At 44.8% G+C, this 17,700-nt stretch overlaps 1 protein-coding gene across 1 annotated transcript in view; it reads right to left on the bottom strand.

The window, feature by feature from the left end:
* Window positions 1-15,754: 15,754 nt before the first annotated feature.
* The window catches only part of LOC144133821 (DNA-directed RNA polymerase II subunit RPB7-like), a 90,528-nt gene continuing 88,582 nt past the window's right edge, over window positions 15,755-17,700 (bottom strand). The window contains exon 6 of the mRNA XM_077666906.1: window positions 15,755-15,996. The gene's annotated coding sequence lies outside the window, so the exon portion shown is untranslated. The remainder of the gene's footprint in view (window positions 15,997-17,700) is intronic.

The following is a 17,700-nucleotide window of genomic DNA, read 5'->3' as shown; positions in this document are numbered from 1 at the left end:
ATGGGCTTAAGCAGAACACGTAATGAGAAGGCAAGATAACAGCTGGTCTTTAAGGATAACGGAGTGGATTCCAAGCGAAAGCAAGCGTAGCAGAGGCGGCAGAAAGTTAGATGCGCGGATAACCCTAAGAAGTCTGCTGGGGCACCTTGGGCGCAACTGGCAAAGGAAGGGTGAATTGGAGAGACATGAGAGATGCCTTTGCCCTATAGTGGGTGTTGTCAGGCTGATTATATTATTATTATTATTATTATTATAATTATTATTATTATTCACTTGCTTTGTCCACCCTGCGCCACTGTTGATATACAGAGAAAACAGCACCTATCAATTTCCTCCATTTTTGCGTTCATTTGTAATCTTATGTGACAGTCTATTTTCTAATTTTGGGTAGGAAAACAAATTTCGTCTTGGAGATATTCTATTTCAATAAGAGAGAGCGAAATCAATTACTCTTGAATCCAGGCATTTGATTGCAGTTGAAGAGGTTGAAGGTTAGCACCTTTATCATCCTGATTCAATACGGCATAAGCAGTGCATGGAATGTCAATATTACCATCGACATATAAAGTCAAAAAAATTCCCAAAATTGAACCTCGTGTCCACAAATTTCGTAACACGATCAGTGTTTACATCATATATTCTTGTGAACTGCTTGCGGGCACATAATTATAACTCTCTAATAATTTACTGGTAAGTGCACTGATTCAGTACATCTCTTTATCCCTCCTTCAGTACATCCCTCAGTACAAAGTAGATTTTTTACATATTTAATTTCAAAGCATTAATGTCCAGTAGTGCTGTTTCAGTTGATTTCTTGCTTTGCGCTTAATCTGCATCATAGCGACATGGAGTTGTAAATTAGGGATTTTTTATCAGATGCTTTTATTTTGCATGTTCTATGAGCGCTGCATACAGTATGTAATGCGTATAAATTCAAAGAACAAAGTTTCCGCTTAAAGCGTTATCTTACAGGTGCTGCTGTATTTGAAGCATGCCGTTGCATAAAATTATGTACTCAAGCATGTAATATGACCATGGACACCTGATATGCTTCCATTAACAGAGATGTAATTAGATGGAGAGGAAGGTAAGGCTGCGCAGGTATCGGTCAGGCATGTCGGTGCAAATAACATCTTAATGCTTTCCCTCGCGTTCATAAACTACAATCGCTCCAGTAGCTTAAATACTGGTAAATCCGACGCTATGCTCACTGTTTCTGTGTGCGCAGTTTCGAAAAAGGCTGCTGTTACGGTTATAACGAACAGTCATTAGATAAACGCAAGCTCGTTTGAATGTGAACTGCGTGAATCAGTAATCGTACACTGCTCTCTACAGGGGACAGCTAAGCGCTGCTCAGGAGTAAGCCAACTGAACGCAAAGAACTCAAGGATGCGTTGACTTAAGCATTTCAGTAAACTAAGGGTTGTGCTTTTTTGGCTTTGCTCTTTTTGTTTCATCTTTGCACTCCTACATGTGGCATTCATAATAAGACTTGGATCAAGAGAAGAAATGTGTACCGCAGCTGTGCACAACCGGTTTGAGGATCAGCGCCGCAGGGCACCGCCGACGATACAATGAGTATAAGCTTTCTCCTCGCCTGCTGCTGAGCTCCTGTGACATGAAGTGCTTGAAAAATGGAATTTTGCCCCGGTCCTGTGTAAAAAAAAACTCGTCCCAGGCGCCTTCCAAATTCTCCACCTTAAGAAAACTTTTCAATGCTATTGCGGACAACGTTCTAATTCCCATCAATAAAAACGCACAGAAATAAATCTGCATTTATTTACAATCATATGCGTTAAATTCACCGAAGCGCACTGCTCACCTTTAAGAAACTAAGAAAAGATGAAAGCATCGCCAGCCTTCCTTATCGTCCTCAACTGAAATTCCGAGCTGGCCCTCTCTGCTTTGTGTTTTCTTGAGAAGACTAGTAACAGCGTAAGGGTTTCGGCGCAGTCTTCAGAGCTTGATGCCAGGTATTCTCAGCACAGCCACACAGTGGTCAAATGCACGCGAAGAAAAAAAGGAGCACTCACTGCCGTCCAGTTTAGCCGTAATGGCTCCAAAGCACGATTCTTCGGAGCTGCTTTTCTCTCAGAAACGTACTCAAAAATATGCCTCGAACAACTATGTCGTTCTCAGGGTAATGGACGCAGCAGTACCAAGTCATTTATTCCCACAGCACTGAAAGGTTTATTACAAAAATGCACTGACGAAAAGCGGAGTTAGAGAACGCTTGCCACAGAAAGCTCTTCCTCAACTACCGCGGCCGTATAGTGATTTGAATCACTCTGTAGTATCAAGGTGTCATGACGTCACATCTACATCTTCCATATGGGGCGGCCAGTTGCGGTCGTATGGCCCAAAATCGCGAAAAAACATTTATCCAGCTTTTTCTCCCACAACATGCCTAGCATTATCGAAAAACAATTTTGAAAATTGGAAAATTTTAAAACAGTGTTATGAAACTGTTTTTTTTACAAATCTTCCTTTTAAAGTTTTTCCACAAATCGCATCGAACAGTTAGGACTGCCGTACAAAACTAATGGGGAACGCTTTTTACGATAAGAAAAAGTTAGAAGAAAAAAATACAGGAGTGCCGTCGGTGAGCGGGGGATGCAATCATTGTTATAGCGAATTCTTCTGCCTGTATATGATAAAACTGCGTTCATAAACGGTATGCCGCTCAAAAACGGATTTGTTCAAAATTGTTCGGTATGAGCGTGTCGTATTCCTCATTTTTAGCACGTGAACTTTCATTTGCATCAAAAGCCACAGATGCAAAATACTCGTTCAGCATCCCTTGAAAAAAGAAAAATGTATTATTCAATTCTGGCAGCTCAACGGCTAACGGTCGAACCGTCAAATCTTCCAACGCGTAGTTTTTCGATGAGAAACGTTCGAAAGTTAAGGTAAGACAGTACCCACAAGGTACCTTCTCAGGCCCTGCTTTATTTTTTATCTACAGAAATGATTCACCCTGATATAGTATATCTAATGTTCGACTATTTGCTGATGACTTATCTAACGCCAATATAATAATCCATCTGATATAACCATCATTAAAGAATATCTTGCACGTGTTTAGGAGTGCAGTAGACCTGAGATCACATGCCTATAAAAAGTGCTAAAATATCTCTTCTTTCTTTCTGTCGCCAGCGCAACAACCAGGGTACTACCTACATAATTACCAATGTCGCCAATAAGCCTACCTCAGTTCGCTCTAGCGAGTTCTTTGACAGATACTTTATAAAGATTTAGCATGGGCGTAGCTTATTTATCACGCCAATACTTCTGCTAACAAGTTTAGGTTATTACGCCGTAACCTTTCGATACACCCCCGTTCCACAAATCTTCTTGCTTGCCTAACATTTATATGCTCAAAACATTATTTCGCATTAGCCGCTTATCTTCTCTACTGTGCTAACTTCATCACCATGCTCAAATTAGTCTAGAACGCGCTACTCGATTTATATACTCCTACTATTTCATTTAAACTAGCGTTGCGCTATTGAAATCTCAGATCCTTCTCTTTCACTCACCTGTTGTCGCAAAATAGTGTGTCTTTGTATCAATTTTTGTCATGCTTCCAATCGCGAAGCTCTCTCCAGCGCTCATTGGAGTTTTCGTAATAGTCACCCAAATGGTGTGTATTTTGATAAAACATGCACAGAAACACATCCTTAGCCTTTTTTCCTCAGAACAGCTAGCGACTGGAATGATCTTTCTTCCGACTTTTCGGAAATCACCTTTTTAAGACGGTCTGTTATCAGGATAATACTCTTTCTTTATGGCACACCAGATATGTCATATACCTTGTGGACTTTAAAGGGAAAACAAATAAATAGCTATAGGTGATGTGAAGGGGCCAACAGCCGGAATCGGGTTAAGAACATTAGTGGTGGCTCTTTAGTCTGTCACGAAACAATGCTTAATGGGAACCTTCGGAAGATTTTGGAGCCTTAAAGGAATGCATTTGATGCCAGCTGAGCCGTTCCCATTTTATTCATGCGCCACAAAAAATTAGACTGTAGAACCTGCAGAAACGAGACCAAGGTGCGCTTGTACTACTTTTAGGAAAAGCTAGCTTTATTGTGCCCACAATTTATGGACCGCTTTAACACTGCAAGGCCGTTGTATTCAGCATTGTAGTGGGACAAAGAAATAACAGTACCACACATGCACTATCAGCGCTGTGTGGGCGGATATTTGAAATTCCTGGACAGATGATCGAAGCGACCTGCAGTATAGTGAAAGCAAGCATCCCTAAATGTGCGGAGTTCAAGAAAAAATTACCTTGATACCTCAAGCAACACTCTGAGACCAGCGTCACTATGATGAAGTAGATGTGATGTCTTTGTGATGGCCTGTTTGTTTTGATTGTAATACTGGAATGAAATTTTTCTTGACTCTGCAGGAAAAAGAGAAGCCGTAAAGAGAGCGAACTTCACCAGAATTACGAGACCTGGTACACCGGAGGAGAGCACTACAGAAAGGACTGCTTTACGTACCGAACCCCCTACAAGTCCTACAACCACAACTACAACCTCCACACCTACTACAACTACCACAAAAACCCCGACCCATATACCAGGGCCACCGTCCCAGCCTCTGGGCCTTTGCAAGGCGTGTCAGCATGTTTATTTCCTTTCATATGCGCGTATCTTGATATATGACCGATGATTTCAACACGCATATTTAATGAGATGCTGGTACAGAGACAGTACATTAGCTGTAAACACCAAAAGTGTGGAAGGTGAGATTAACTAAATGGCTTTACCCAAAGCTACACAGAATTATTCAGCTAGTGCGATCTGCCGGTAAGCTTAGCTTTACAAGTTTATCTGTCTGGCAATTTAGGCCACGCGGAAATACAAGCACTAGTCCCCTCAGAATATGACAGGAAGTTTGGCTCGCAAATACTGGGAGCGTCGCTACGCAAAGAAACAAACGCTTGTTCTAATGCAGCTGAACGCCTCCTTTCAAGCCCTAGTGGACCGTCAGGGCCTGTGAAGCCTAAAAAAGAATTTTACACTGAGGAGCCTACTTATCCTTGCACTCTGCGATGTTCTTTCTGCACTCGGCAGACAAAAGAAATTCGAAAGGGTGAACCTATAAAACAGTGCGCAATTAGTATCACTGAATCTTAGCTGCTTGACATGATATTGGCGGGCACACTGTGGTTACTAGCAGAATGCGCTTGAGCACCTGCGCCATACCGTCAGTGATGTCCACGGGTCTTGCTGGAAAATATAAAAAGCAAAATAAAATCTTGTCATTCTTTATGAATTTTTTAAGTTTTAATCTTTGAAGATGTAATGTGTGTGTCAGTTCTCGTACGTTTGTTGTAGGATTCGTTATTGCGTGTTCTTTCCTTGCTTCAGGCCTCAAGTTACTCATCTGTACGGTGGGCCCACACGCCGTACATGCGGAGATGTATGCTCCCGATGGCGTCTGTCACTACATGTACTACACGGACGTCTTCTTGGACAATGAAAACGTCATAGCAACTGAGCTACAAGTCTCCTTCTAGAGGTTCAAAGATGCCTTGAAGACGTGTTCGAAGACCAAGGGAGGCTTATCCTTCGACATTAAGTGAGTGCATTTCTATAAAGCACTTGTTTTGGATATTCCAGCCATACCATTCAGAACGGCTGGAAGCACTCACCGATAAGCAATATTGCTGGTTGGAATGATGTATATTTTGGCTTTAAAAACCGTTACTGTCTTTGTAAATAAAGATAACTTGTGTCTCTGGCGCGCCAAGCTAGGCGTGCAGTAAATTTTTCCAGACGCAGTAGCAAAGTAGCAGGGGAATATGAAAGAAAAAATTCAAACTAGTTTTGAGAAAAGGAATGTCGCAGTTATTGTCTCAAGTATCTCGGTGGACACCCGAACCACGCCGTAAGGGAAGAGAGGAAAGTGGAAGTGAAAGAAGAAAGAGAAAGAGGGGTCGTAGTGGAGGGCTCCAGAATAATTTCGACTACCTGGGGATTTTTAACGTGCACCGGCATCACATGGCACACGGGCGCCTTTTGCATTTCGCCTCTATCGAAACGCGGCCGCCACGGTTAAAGGCACTTATGCAAAATTTTAAAGCTGAATTTCGCATACTTTGTGAAACAGCGTTAAGCTGTTTCTTCAATCTCCCAGCTCATTCACCCGCTTTCGTCTAACCCCAGGCAATCAGCCCTGTGATCTGGGGCTTATATTTCAGTGTAGCAGTTGTGGTATTCTTCATTGAAATACCAATTGAGGGAAATTTTTCATTGAGAGAAATGTCTTCTACGTGTCATGGTGATTCGGCGGTTGTGACTTTCCGCTGTAGCGACTGATGTCAGTTGTGCAATTCATAGATCTCGCCATCGCACCCGTACACTCATTTCCGCATAATCATGTACAGCCTACCAAAAAGCCTACGCTTGGCTTTTTGTTGTAATTTCTCACACTGGAGCCACTGGTAGGTGCCAAGTGTTTCTTTGTTTTGTTATCTGTCATAGATACGTTGACCTCAACAGCATGAAGCATACTAAAACTGTTATCTCGACGCTTGCATCCAACAACATCGGCAGTTACGGATTTCTTAACATGATAGCACTAATCGACATTTTGCAAGGCTGGGTGGAAAAAGCCAAGGACCTTCTCAAGGTGAGCCTTCTAGTTGAGTTAAATCTACTACGTAGGAAACCCCGAGCTTTGTGCTGTGGACGGATGCACTGCTTCGGGACGCTTCTGGTTGCTGGCTGCGTGCTAGAAGGTCGCTTGTACGGTGCGGCGGTAACTTTTCAAACTCGCCGAACTTGAGCCGGGAACCTTTTAGACCGCTGAAAGACCATGCGTGTGTCCATGTTCGATGGTACTACGATATCAGTAATTGTAAACACTACGACACGGGTAATTTTATTCTGCGCATTTCATGCGGTGTGCGGCGCTTCCACTCGCTGCATTCGCGATGGAAAGTCGGCGACATTTTCAAAGTTAAATAATGCGTGACGCCGCTGAGAAGGTGGGGATGTTGGATACGGGTGCTGATGATGGAGGCCGAGAGATGAAGCGTGCAAGTTTAAATTCGTGCAGTTGCATTAAGAGAACACTCGCGTTTTGATCGCTAAGGCATCACTTGGATCCTGGTAAGTATGAGATTCTTATGTCGATTCACTATTGTCTTGATCTAAATCAGCGTGCTGCGCCTTTTCCTGAAAGGAAGCTTTAAAATTTTGTACTGCTGTTCTGTAAACGAAGCCCGATCGATAAACATTATTGGAATCGCGCAAGGCCGTCAAAGGAAAAAAAGGCAGGGACAAGGTGGTCAGTTACAAATAATTTTATATAGCGTTTCCCGCTTCTTATATCATATACCGCGGCAGATAATTTCCTCTGAAAACACACAATAAACATGAACTCTAAGCATGGCAATGGTGACATATGAACAAATGTACAAATTTTTTCGTTATCTTTTTGAAAACGAAGTTTTTTTGGCCGTGCTGACGAGTGGGTGCTTCGAAGCCCATGAAGTGGGCTTCTTCGTGAAAGCGCTTCCTAAGGAAGGTAGACCCGCGATGGGACGTTGGAGGCAACTACCGCAAGTCGACACTTCAGAATCGCTTTGTCGAGAATTTTTGCGACTTTTTAAGCGAGGCTTGTCTGCACTCCTTCTTCTAACTTTGTTCCATATCCCCTCTCCCTTTCTCGTTATGCCTAATGGCAAACATCTCGAATATAAAGTCGGCCACGAAGTGGGTGGGAGCTTCGATTAGTTCTCTTGTTTTGTTTCGACTTTCTGTTAACACCTCGCAGTGGCTGAGAATCAGATAGCATGCTTCTACCCTATCTGGCTTTAATTTCTTCTGTGCAGTCTCTGCAGTGAATCACCAGTTCACCGGCCACAAAGGTGCTCACGTTGTTTTGTGTTCCATTAGAGTGTGAGACGTCTGGCCGCATTTCCCGTGAAGTGCTTGTCATGAGGAAGGGATCCTGCGCGCAGCCTCTAGCACAAGAAGAAAATCTGCTCTGCGGTGCTTCTTGGTGCAGCGAATCTTTTTACTGTTGGAGGAGTTTAAAATGTTGCATATCACTAAACCCTTGGGATGGAGAAAAAGAATTCACATGTGCACCGTATCCCACCCTCCTGAGGCTCCGCGATAATGATGCAGGTATGGTATAATGCGACCTGCAATTTTTCTTCTGTGTGTTTTACCGTGCTCTCTCCGCGCCCTTGACTTGAGAACTCGCTAAAAAAGGTTTCTCAGGGAGATTAGTCTCATTTTTGATACCTTTCTGTCTTTGGGCGCTGTACTGCTTTTCAAAGTTGCCTTGTAAAGCAGGAGTGCACAATTTTTGCTATGTGTTGCAAAGACATAACTTAACAGCTGCACGGTGCATCGTTTTGTATGTGCACAACAGAATGATGTGAGAGGCTTCTGGCTCCGCAGCTGGTGTCAACAGCACACATGACAACGCGAGAAATGCTGGCAACGATCGAAAAACTTTCAGTGTTTCTTCTCAAGGAATTTTTACGTGTCGAAACAAGCTGTGCAAGGCGCTAAGAAAAATCCCAAAAACTTTTGAGACCGACGCCCCGGTTATAGCTGCTTCCACCAGGTCTCCTTCAAAAAGCCTTTCATTTTGCACGAGCTAAATGTCAGTTAAAAACGGAGCTATGCATGAGCCAATACAGACGCCTATATATATCTTACAAGTATTCCAAGAAGAAAATATTGGGTTAAGATAATAGAAAACTGCTGATATTTGTAGAGTCAGCATTCTGGAATGCTGCAGAGGGCATAGTCAGGCTCATGATGACTAGGAAGAATGGGTAAAAGCTTCAGGTTGTCCTGCAGGAATACAGGCAAGCTTTTGGCATGTTCTATCTTCAGTGACGCTTGCGCAAAGAGGACAATCCTGCTTAAGCGTCCTTGCTGACCAAAAGAGTCTCTGCCATGGCTCAGTGCATTTCTCTGCAGAATCGTCCAGCTTTTAAAGGTTCATTTCTCCTCACAGTTATCGTGCCGGGATTGTAATCTTCCGCAGCACGACAAGCAAAGTTTTTCAGGTAACATGATGGAGCCAGCTTTATATGCCGGAAGTGAATCCAGTGAGTTTTTCATAAGGAATGGTAATGTGGATTCAAGCGAAAATTTACAACGGGGGTAGTTTACACTTACAAACACATCAGTCCATTTGAAAGGGCGCTCGCAGGTTGGACTGGCAGCTGGCCGGTCAGCTACCTGAGACCACTGCCGCCAATTCCTTGCAGTATTTGTTCAGGACGAAGCATCATGCTTGCGTTTTCTGCAGTGGCGAGATTCCCTATGCAGTTCCAAACGCAATACCTTGCATATATTTATCTTATGGCTTCTCGAATGTCGAAATTCCGAAAACAATGCCATTATCTCTGGTGGCAGAACTTTCGCTCGAAGGCAGTAAGAAAGTTTGCAAGCGTGGCGCACTGCGACAGCAAAAAAGGGAGCCAAACAATAGCGTTTCACATTCAAACACTACAGAGAATGCACGAAAAAAGAAGAAAGCATGCTATCTGTTTCTAAGCCAGTGCGAGGTCTTAACAGGAAGTCGCGACAAAACGGAGAATAATCTCTGCGCACGAGATCGAAAACACCAAGAAAAACTCGTAAGCACATTCTTGGTAGCACAGATCGAGAAGAGGCATAGTTTTATAAAAGATGTAAAACCAATAATAAGCTAACTACTCCGAATGTCAACATTGCCATACGCATTGTTCTTTCCAGTTTTTATGTCCATGCGGTTCACATTTTTTCGATGGTATATTAGCCGTAGCAAAAGCACCAATAAATCAATTGTAAGTCATCACTCCGATATGTCTTGTCTTCATGTACACGTCTTTGCGCTGTACTGGTAGTCACACCAACTCGCCCGAGTTTCACTTTGATCAGATACACGTCGCAATAAAACAAAACGAAGACATGTGACGCCAGATATCCTGAAGTAGAGCCTACAATGCATCGGTGGGCACGTGACGCCACGTGAAGCATCTAGCTTAAGCACGCATTCTTCTTCTTTACGACGTACCTGTCAACGGGATGATATCGGGAAGGTTATATATTTATATATACTATAAACCCTGAAAGAATAAATGCTTATACAGAAGTGGGCCACTAGGCAAACAGTGCAAATGTCAAAGAACAGCAGAAAATGCAATGCGTTTCAATTATTATTCTGAGCAAAAGGAAAAAACGAGCAGGCAAACAGCTCAGTGGCGTAACTGCAAAGAATGTAATGTGTGAGAGAGTCATCGGGAAAACTCACCTGAGAAGGAATGCAACAGTGACAAGTGCAGACCCCAAAGATTCGATGCTGAACAAAAAAGAGCATACATATGCAATAGGAATATTATGCAAAGATATGCGGTGGGGATTTCAGCCAGTTCTTCTTTGAACCGCGCCCAACACAGGCTGTGGATGAATAAGTCTTGAGACTGAAAACAGCTTAACTTTAAATCTGCTTCTGGCGCCTACTCCTACATTCAAGTCCTGTTTGCAGTGACGGCTTTGAGGTTGAGGTGGCTGCTTAGTGAGTCTAACAAAATTCATACAATTACTGGTTTGTAAGATATTGCGGTATAAAATGGCACACGTCGTTACCGCCTACAAGTTCAAAGTCATTGTTCAACACTGCGTTTTTCAAGCGGATATGCATTAAACAATCATCGGCACTCGAAATTCAGTTTGGTGCGCAGGTTTTGAAATTCTGATTGTCGCTAGGAGCAGCGACTGACTTGCAATAACACTTTCTTCACCTTTCCAGGAATTGAAAGGCCTTCAAGGCAAGAACCTAACCAGAAGGACCATCATAAAAATCGGCACGTTTCGGTACAGCGAAGGCGCCACATGGACGAAGTACAAGGATCTATTCAAGACGGCCATCGCAAGAGAGAGTTCTCCTACTTTTCCCACATGAGAAACTGAACACAAAGTGGAGCTTTCGAAATTATTGCTACTTACCAAAGGCAGACTGCGCTCCGTGGTTTAGGATGAATAATTTGGGGGTATTTCAATGGAATCGCGTTAGCCGTCATTTTGAGCGAAGGACTGAGGGATAAGGGCAGTTTGAAGAAGTCCTTATTTGTCAGAAGGATGTCCCGTCATAAGTAGAGTAGCGCTATTGAAAACGGATTAAACCACTAAATAAATTCTAATTATAAGGTCGCAACATGACTCGAACGTCAGTATGACTTGTAATAATGTAAATAACTTCTGCGAAAAGAAAATTTCAATCATTTGATGGAAACAAAGCCATGATCCCTGAGTCGCAAGTCGGAGGAGCTACTCCTCTGCCATCAAGGCACTTTCCGTCGACTTAGATTTAGGGAGACCTTGTGTGTTTCGTAGTGAACAAAAAATAAGAATGATAATAAAAGTAGGAGAATGAACGAAAATTAAGTAAGCATATTAGGAGAACACAAAAAACAAATAATTTGAAATAATGTGGTCGAGATGGGGGGAGTGATTGAGCACAACGAGATGGCGAAAGAAAAAACAGTGTCTTTGTGTGCGTGAAAAGATGTGCAAAGAGAAACCCAAGTCGTTGAAGGGACACAATAGCCCTATCGCGTCAGACAACGCGGGGCGTACGTGTCCCTCCAGTTATTAAAATCAAAGCGTTATATGGCTCATCGGCAAGAAAACCCGGCGTGGGGCGTGATTTTTCAAGCAGGAATGGTCGCAAAAGCCTAAGATGACGTCACAGTCGTCTCGCATGACGGCAGGACTAGACCATAAGATAAAGTGGCGTCCTAAATCTCTTTGACGGCATCAGCTAAGAAAGGTACACTAGGCGATCGAGGCGGTAATAGGTACCTATGCCATCAAAGGAGAGAAGGCGGTCCCGTGCAGTAAGTAGGGCCACGTGGCTGAAGGCGGACTTCATAGCCGGATCCCGGAAAGTGAAACCTCGGGCACCGGGGTGAGCCACCGCTTTACCATCTAGGCCCGCGTGTGCAGGGGCTAAAAGAAAGTTGACACATTGGGATGGAGGGTGAGGAGGAACACGGAAGGACGGGATATCCTACTCGCACATAAATTGTGGATGGCTGGTTTAGAATCACTGACAATGGGGGTAATGTCGGGAGTGGCAAGAGCAAGAGCAAGGGCTGTCTCGTCCGCCTCCTCTGAAGAGGAGGTGCGTAAGGTGAAAGCCGTTTTAGGGAAGCCGCTGTCATCAATGGCTGAATGGGCAAAGGAGAGGCCGGTGCGATATTCAGCTGCGTCGACATAGAGCCCTTACTTGGCATATAAAAGGCTTTTTTAAAGGGCTTCCGCCTGTTCTTGACCTGGTTGTGAACAGTGAACCGGGTGCATGTTCTTGGGTAAAAGTAAGTAGGTAGGTTCTTGACTATGTGTAGGTTTTGGTGAATATGCTAGGCAATAATGTGTTTGGGCTGGGAAGTCGAGGTAAAAACGATGGGTAATGGCTCAAGTATAGGGAGTAAACACTGACGCCACAGTGCCTGCTATTATGGTGTCTGCAGAGCACTTCGAAAGGCTGCAGGCGTGTCTAGTAGAATAATGGCCTCCAGCTCCCGCCTGCACTCCTCAAGCAACGCGCTGGACCACAAAACGGGGCATGTGACGTCACATGAATACCTTCTGTATGCCGACCACTAGGGTGGGTGCTGAGGAATGCCGCTTCGAAGAAGACGTTCGGTGCATGCATTAGAGGGATACAAAGAGAATATTTATGAACACGACGGAGAAGGACGCCCACGGCGTCGATTTCCGCACGGCTGAGGTAAATTAACGGTAGTGAGCACTTCGCCCTGCTAAGGACAAACACCTGGAAAATACGAAACTCCGACTCACGGCGACCTCCATACTTGTTGGACACACTCCCTATGAGGCGGAGGGTGTGATCGACAGCTGTACGAAGGACCTCAAAGAAAAAGCGGAGAACCCGAATTTTAGGGACCTTGTGAATGGCGTGATAATAGTGTCGATAACAGAGGCGTTAGGGAAGGAGCAGGAGTTCAGATCTGTTAGCGGCACAGTGCAGGTTTATGGTGGAAATATGCTCCACTACCGTGTTTTTAGCTATTTGGAGGGTATCTGGGATGTGACCACCCGAGCCTCCAAATACCCAGAGAGAAATGTCGTCAGCGTAGCGCAAGAAATTGAGGGAGGGGAGAAACAAAGAGAAGTAGGTACGGACAGCACAGCGAGATTAAAGAGGAATGATGAAAGGACAGAGCCTTACGGGGTACCGAAACTTCTCATGGTGAAGGAGGGGCATTATATATAACCGAAGATGAGGGTAGCGGTACGAGGTAAAAGGAAGCCGATAAAGTAGCAATAGCTTTTGAAGCCGCAAGAAATAGACAGGACCAGCATAAGTGGCAGCAGAGGCCTCATTGTTAAATGCGCCATGTAGGTCGAGACCTAATATGACTCCTGCGTCAATGCTGCCATTACGGACAAGGATGTCGAGCTGAAGACAGAGCATGACATCTTGGCATGGAAGAGACTAGAAAAAACCAAGCATTTCAAAAGTATACAAGAGATTGACCACCATGTTTGGTAAGGCATTGAGTATGCCATGCTGAAACGTCCTGCCAAGGCCGAAGATGAGGCGAATAGGCTGAAAGCTGTGAAAATGTGGAGGTTTGTGGGTCTTGAGGATGAATATGACGACCCTGCCGTCCTTCAACGAGGGTGGCTGGTTGCCAGTGTCTAAGCAGTAGTTGAAATAGTGAGAGCTTGGATAGAGAGAATGTAGCGATTTCGGAAGATTTTATTGGTAATGAGGTCAGTGCTGGGTGCAGATATAGTTTGTAAATTCGCGAGGGCGTATTAAATTTCTGCTTCTGGGAGGCGGCATCAAAAACCTCGTTAGTGTCGCCGGCGTAAGAAGGGATAGAGGTGTGATTTGTCAGGGGTAGGTGTTGGGTTCGGAGGGTAGTGAAGAGACGATAGAGACGATTTGAGTACTGGTGAAGAGTTTAGTGATGTGGTCATCTTTTACGTAGTCTCCGTGGACATTTTCCTTAGTTCTGGAAACGCAGTTAAAACTGCTAAATGAGCTTCGCTCGACCGCAAGACATATTGTGCGGGCCAAAATTTTTTTGCATGTGTTGTCGCTCTAAGGTGGGAACAGAAGCATGTTCCTTAACTTTAAGTAATTAAACCAACATTGATTCTAACAGTGGTATTCTAGTGCGTAGTTAAGACAGATTGTGCGCGCTACATCCTCTGCAGCTACGGTGCGGACGTTGTCATCGCGGTCACATCCACCCACATCCAAGAAAACATCAATTGCAAAGTGCTCCCGCCGGCTATTGTAATGGCTGACGACGGAAACTTCCCTTCAATCGTGAGTATACGCAAACCTCCCCTTGCTACCATAAGTAGCGCAACCTGCAATGGTTCCGATATTGAAAGGGTATAATGCGATACACTTGTTCGTAATATTGAGAGTTCTTCAAGCTGGGAGAAAGCCAAGTTCACGCAGTGATGCGAAACCGTATGTGAAAATATTTCTCCTTTCTGGCAAGAAGAAACTTTGTGTTAGTTTGATGGCAAACCTATGCGTTCCTATGACCTTTAGAAAACAGTTGGCAGGCATTCATAATATACACGGGTCTCAGTGATGGCGTCTAGGCACTCTCAGCACATGTATCTGGAAGCGCTACCATCGGAATAAGCAGGAAGCACGCCTTAACTGACTGAAACATACCTGACGTGATCAAAATAATTTCTTCGGTTTGCTGGTTGTCGATGCAAAGTAGGAAAAGAATCTGAATTTACGCTTAGAGACCTCCTGCAAAATTACGAAGCCTCTATTTATTGGACCACCGATAGTGTTTAATTACACATGATCCGCTGAGCCCGGGCCATGACGCCTAAACATAATAGCCCTTTTGAACAGGGATGCTAAAAATTTTTAGGTCCAAACACTTATTAGCGGAGCCACGCTTGCCGCTCTGTCTTTCGGCAACTCCCCTGGTTACTTCATAAGATCAAATGGTGATAAACGCCATGCTGAAGAAGAAACAGCAAGTCTAGAGAAAATTCTAGCCATTCTTTTTCTGTTTTCCACAAAATTTCGGTTCCCGAACCGCTCATCTCATCAGTCTGCCGTTCTAGGTGCCTGGCGTCATCGCTGACTCTCTCCGATGCCACATTTCTGAGCAGCTGCCGCAAATTGACCGTGCTACATTCTACTATTTTCGCAATATTTCTCTTCCTGTTTCCATAATAACCAACACCGAATGTTTTCTGTGGTAACCACCTTCCAGTTACGCATTCCTGCGCTGTCACTCTACTAGCCTCCTCCTTCCACGGTAATCACCCTACACTCAAGGTTCCCTGTGTCTTCTCTATACTACCCTTCCTCCACGGTGAAGATCCTCCTTTATTATCGCCACATCTTTCTTCTTCCATTGTAACCACCTTTTGGACTGTTCCAATCGTAACCGCCCCCTGTTTGCGCCTTCGAACGTTCTCTCCAAGCCCTTTTTTCTGTGTGTAATCCTCCTCCTCCTACAGAGTAACAACCATCAGGGTGATCACAAAGAGAATGAGGGATAGAAAACTTTATGGTTTTTTCCAACATTTTGATAAGAAGATATTTCTTCGTCTGGGGAATGCGTTCAATATTGTGTCGTGAATTTTCAACGCATGTCCCACAGCGGATGGCGAACGCTATCGCGTGCAGGCTCGAGCAAGACAACAGATAAGACAAAACAAAAGGAAGCTGCATTTATTATTCAAAAGGAAAGAGCCAGAAAGAAACGAAAAACACACACTCAGCACGCATAAAATACTACAGAATAATGGAAAATGTCCACCAGATATTGAGCGTCCCAGGTGAAGCGGCGATGCCTTATAGACAGGCTGGACGCGGTTGAATGACCTGCAGGGCGTCACTACCGTTGCGTCGAAGGAAGCGACAGAAGAGAGCCACGTGGTAGTAGGAGCGGAGAGGACCACGGAGAGGCGCCAGTGGACTCCTGTCAGCAGCCCCAGGAACCTGGCAGCAGTAGGAGAAGTGAAGTTAGGACCAGTCGACGGCGTCGCGAAACGCCGTAAGCTGAATGCAGGCTATCTAAGACAGCCTCTCGGCAGCACGGACTCTCTGTACATCGGCTGCCACGTCCACGTTTGAAAGCAATGCAGGCTCGAGCCGGTGATGCAAAGGAAATCCACGGCAGCACGGACCCAACGTTCGACGGCTGCCACCTCCAAGCTAGAATAACCCGACCTCAGCTGCGCTGTCGCCTTAATAATAATAATTGGTTTTTGGGAAAGGAAATGGCGCAGTATCTGTCTCATGTATCGTTGGACACCTGAACCGCGCCGTAAGGGAAGGGATAAAGGAGGGAGTGAAAGAAGAAAGGAAGAATAGGTACCGTAGTGGAGGGCTCCGGAATAATTTCGACCACCTGGGGATCTTTAACGTGCACTGACATCGCACAGCACACGGGCGCCTTAGCGTTTTTCCTCCATAAAAACGCAGCCGCCGCGGTCGGGTTCGAACCCGGGAACTCCGGATCAGTAGTCGAGCGCCCTAACCACTGAGCCACCGCGGCGGGGACATGCCTCGGTTTCCTGACACCTCAGCTCTTAGCTCCTCGTGCTCGCCACGCTCCTCATCGTCGTCACCTTGTCAACACCAATCGCACGTGCACACTTGCAACGCTGGGCTGGCACGCGCAGCGCTCCGCTTTCGACGCACCACTGTCAACGCACTGCACTAAAGAAATCTCCCGAATATTTGGGACTTCACATATGCCACGCTTCGGAAAAGCTTCTTCGTAAAAAAAAACTGCCGTTGGTCCACATGACACTAATCTTCACGTGGTAAGCGGACAAGTTATATGCCGCCAAAGTCACCGAAGGAACTTCACTCTAAGACACATGGAGGCATATGGAGACGCGCACAGATGGAACATGGGGCCAAAGACTATATATCAGGCAAAAAGGACAAAAAAATTCCTACGATTTATCGAACACAACTTTTACACATGGCTGAGCCATAAAGGGTAAAATTTACACATGAGCATCGCGTAACCGCGTAAAGAGTCGTTTTGAGTCACCTTCTTCGGTAACAACAAAAGACGGTCTCTTGGGACGCACGCTCTTCATATGGTTTAAGCATATAAATGGGGAGCAGCTTTTTAGTGTGACCCAACTGGATTCAGTAGTCCGCCTCATTATTTTTTCAGAAACCACAAATAGACCCTTGCAATAAATAAAGAGTTTATTATGGGTACACGGCAAAAAAATGATGGCTCGATCTCGAACTCTTATATACCACTGCTTGCTGTTCCTCTCATAACGTCTGCTCTGAGATTATTGGGCACCCAAAAAATTTTGGTGTCCTCCTCTCAAAGTTTGCTCGAGACGTTGTCGTAGATCGGAGACATAACCATATGTCATTTTCGTGTCTTCTCCTAGCTCTTCCCTCATCCAGAGCTCTCTGAGGACTGCAAACGGTCCTTGCACGTCTTACAAATATCAACTCAAACGGAGAAAACCCTACTCGCCTGTGGCGCCTGTCTGTATGCAAAGAGAAACGGAGAGATATAATGATTCCATGCATTAGGCTGCTCCTGTCTGAGTTTCCGCACCCTCTGCTTGATTGCGGCGTTAAATTTATCCACCATCCCATTGCACATTTAATTGTAAGGAGTCGTCCTGAGATGTTTCACCCACAAGAGATCATGAAGCTATC

Source organism: Amblyomma americanum, chromosome 5, assembly GCF_052857255.1.
Source record: "Amblyomma americanum isolate KBUSLIRL-KWMA chromosome 5, ASM5285725v1, whole genome shotgun sequence".
Classification (NCBI taxonomy): Eukaryota; Metazoa; Arthropoda; class Arachnida; order Ixodida; family Ixodidae; genus Amblyomma; species Amblyomma americanum.
This window is presented reverse-complemented; position numbering and strand designations above follow the sequence as displayed.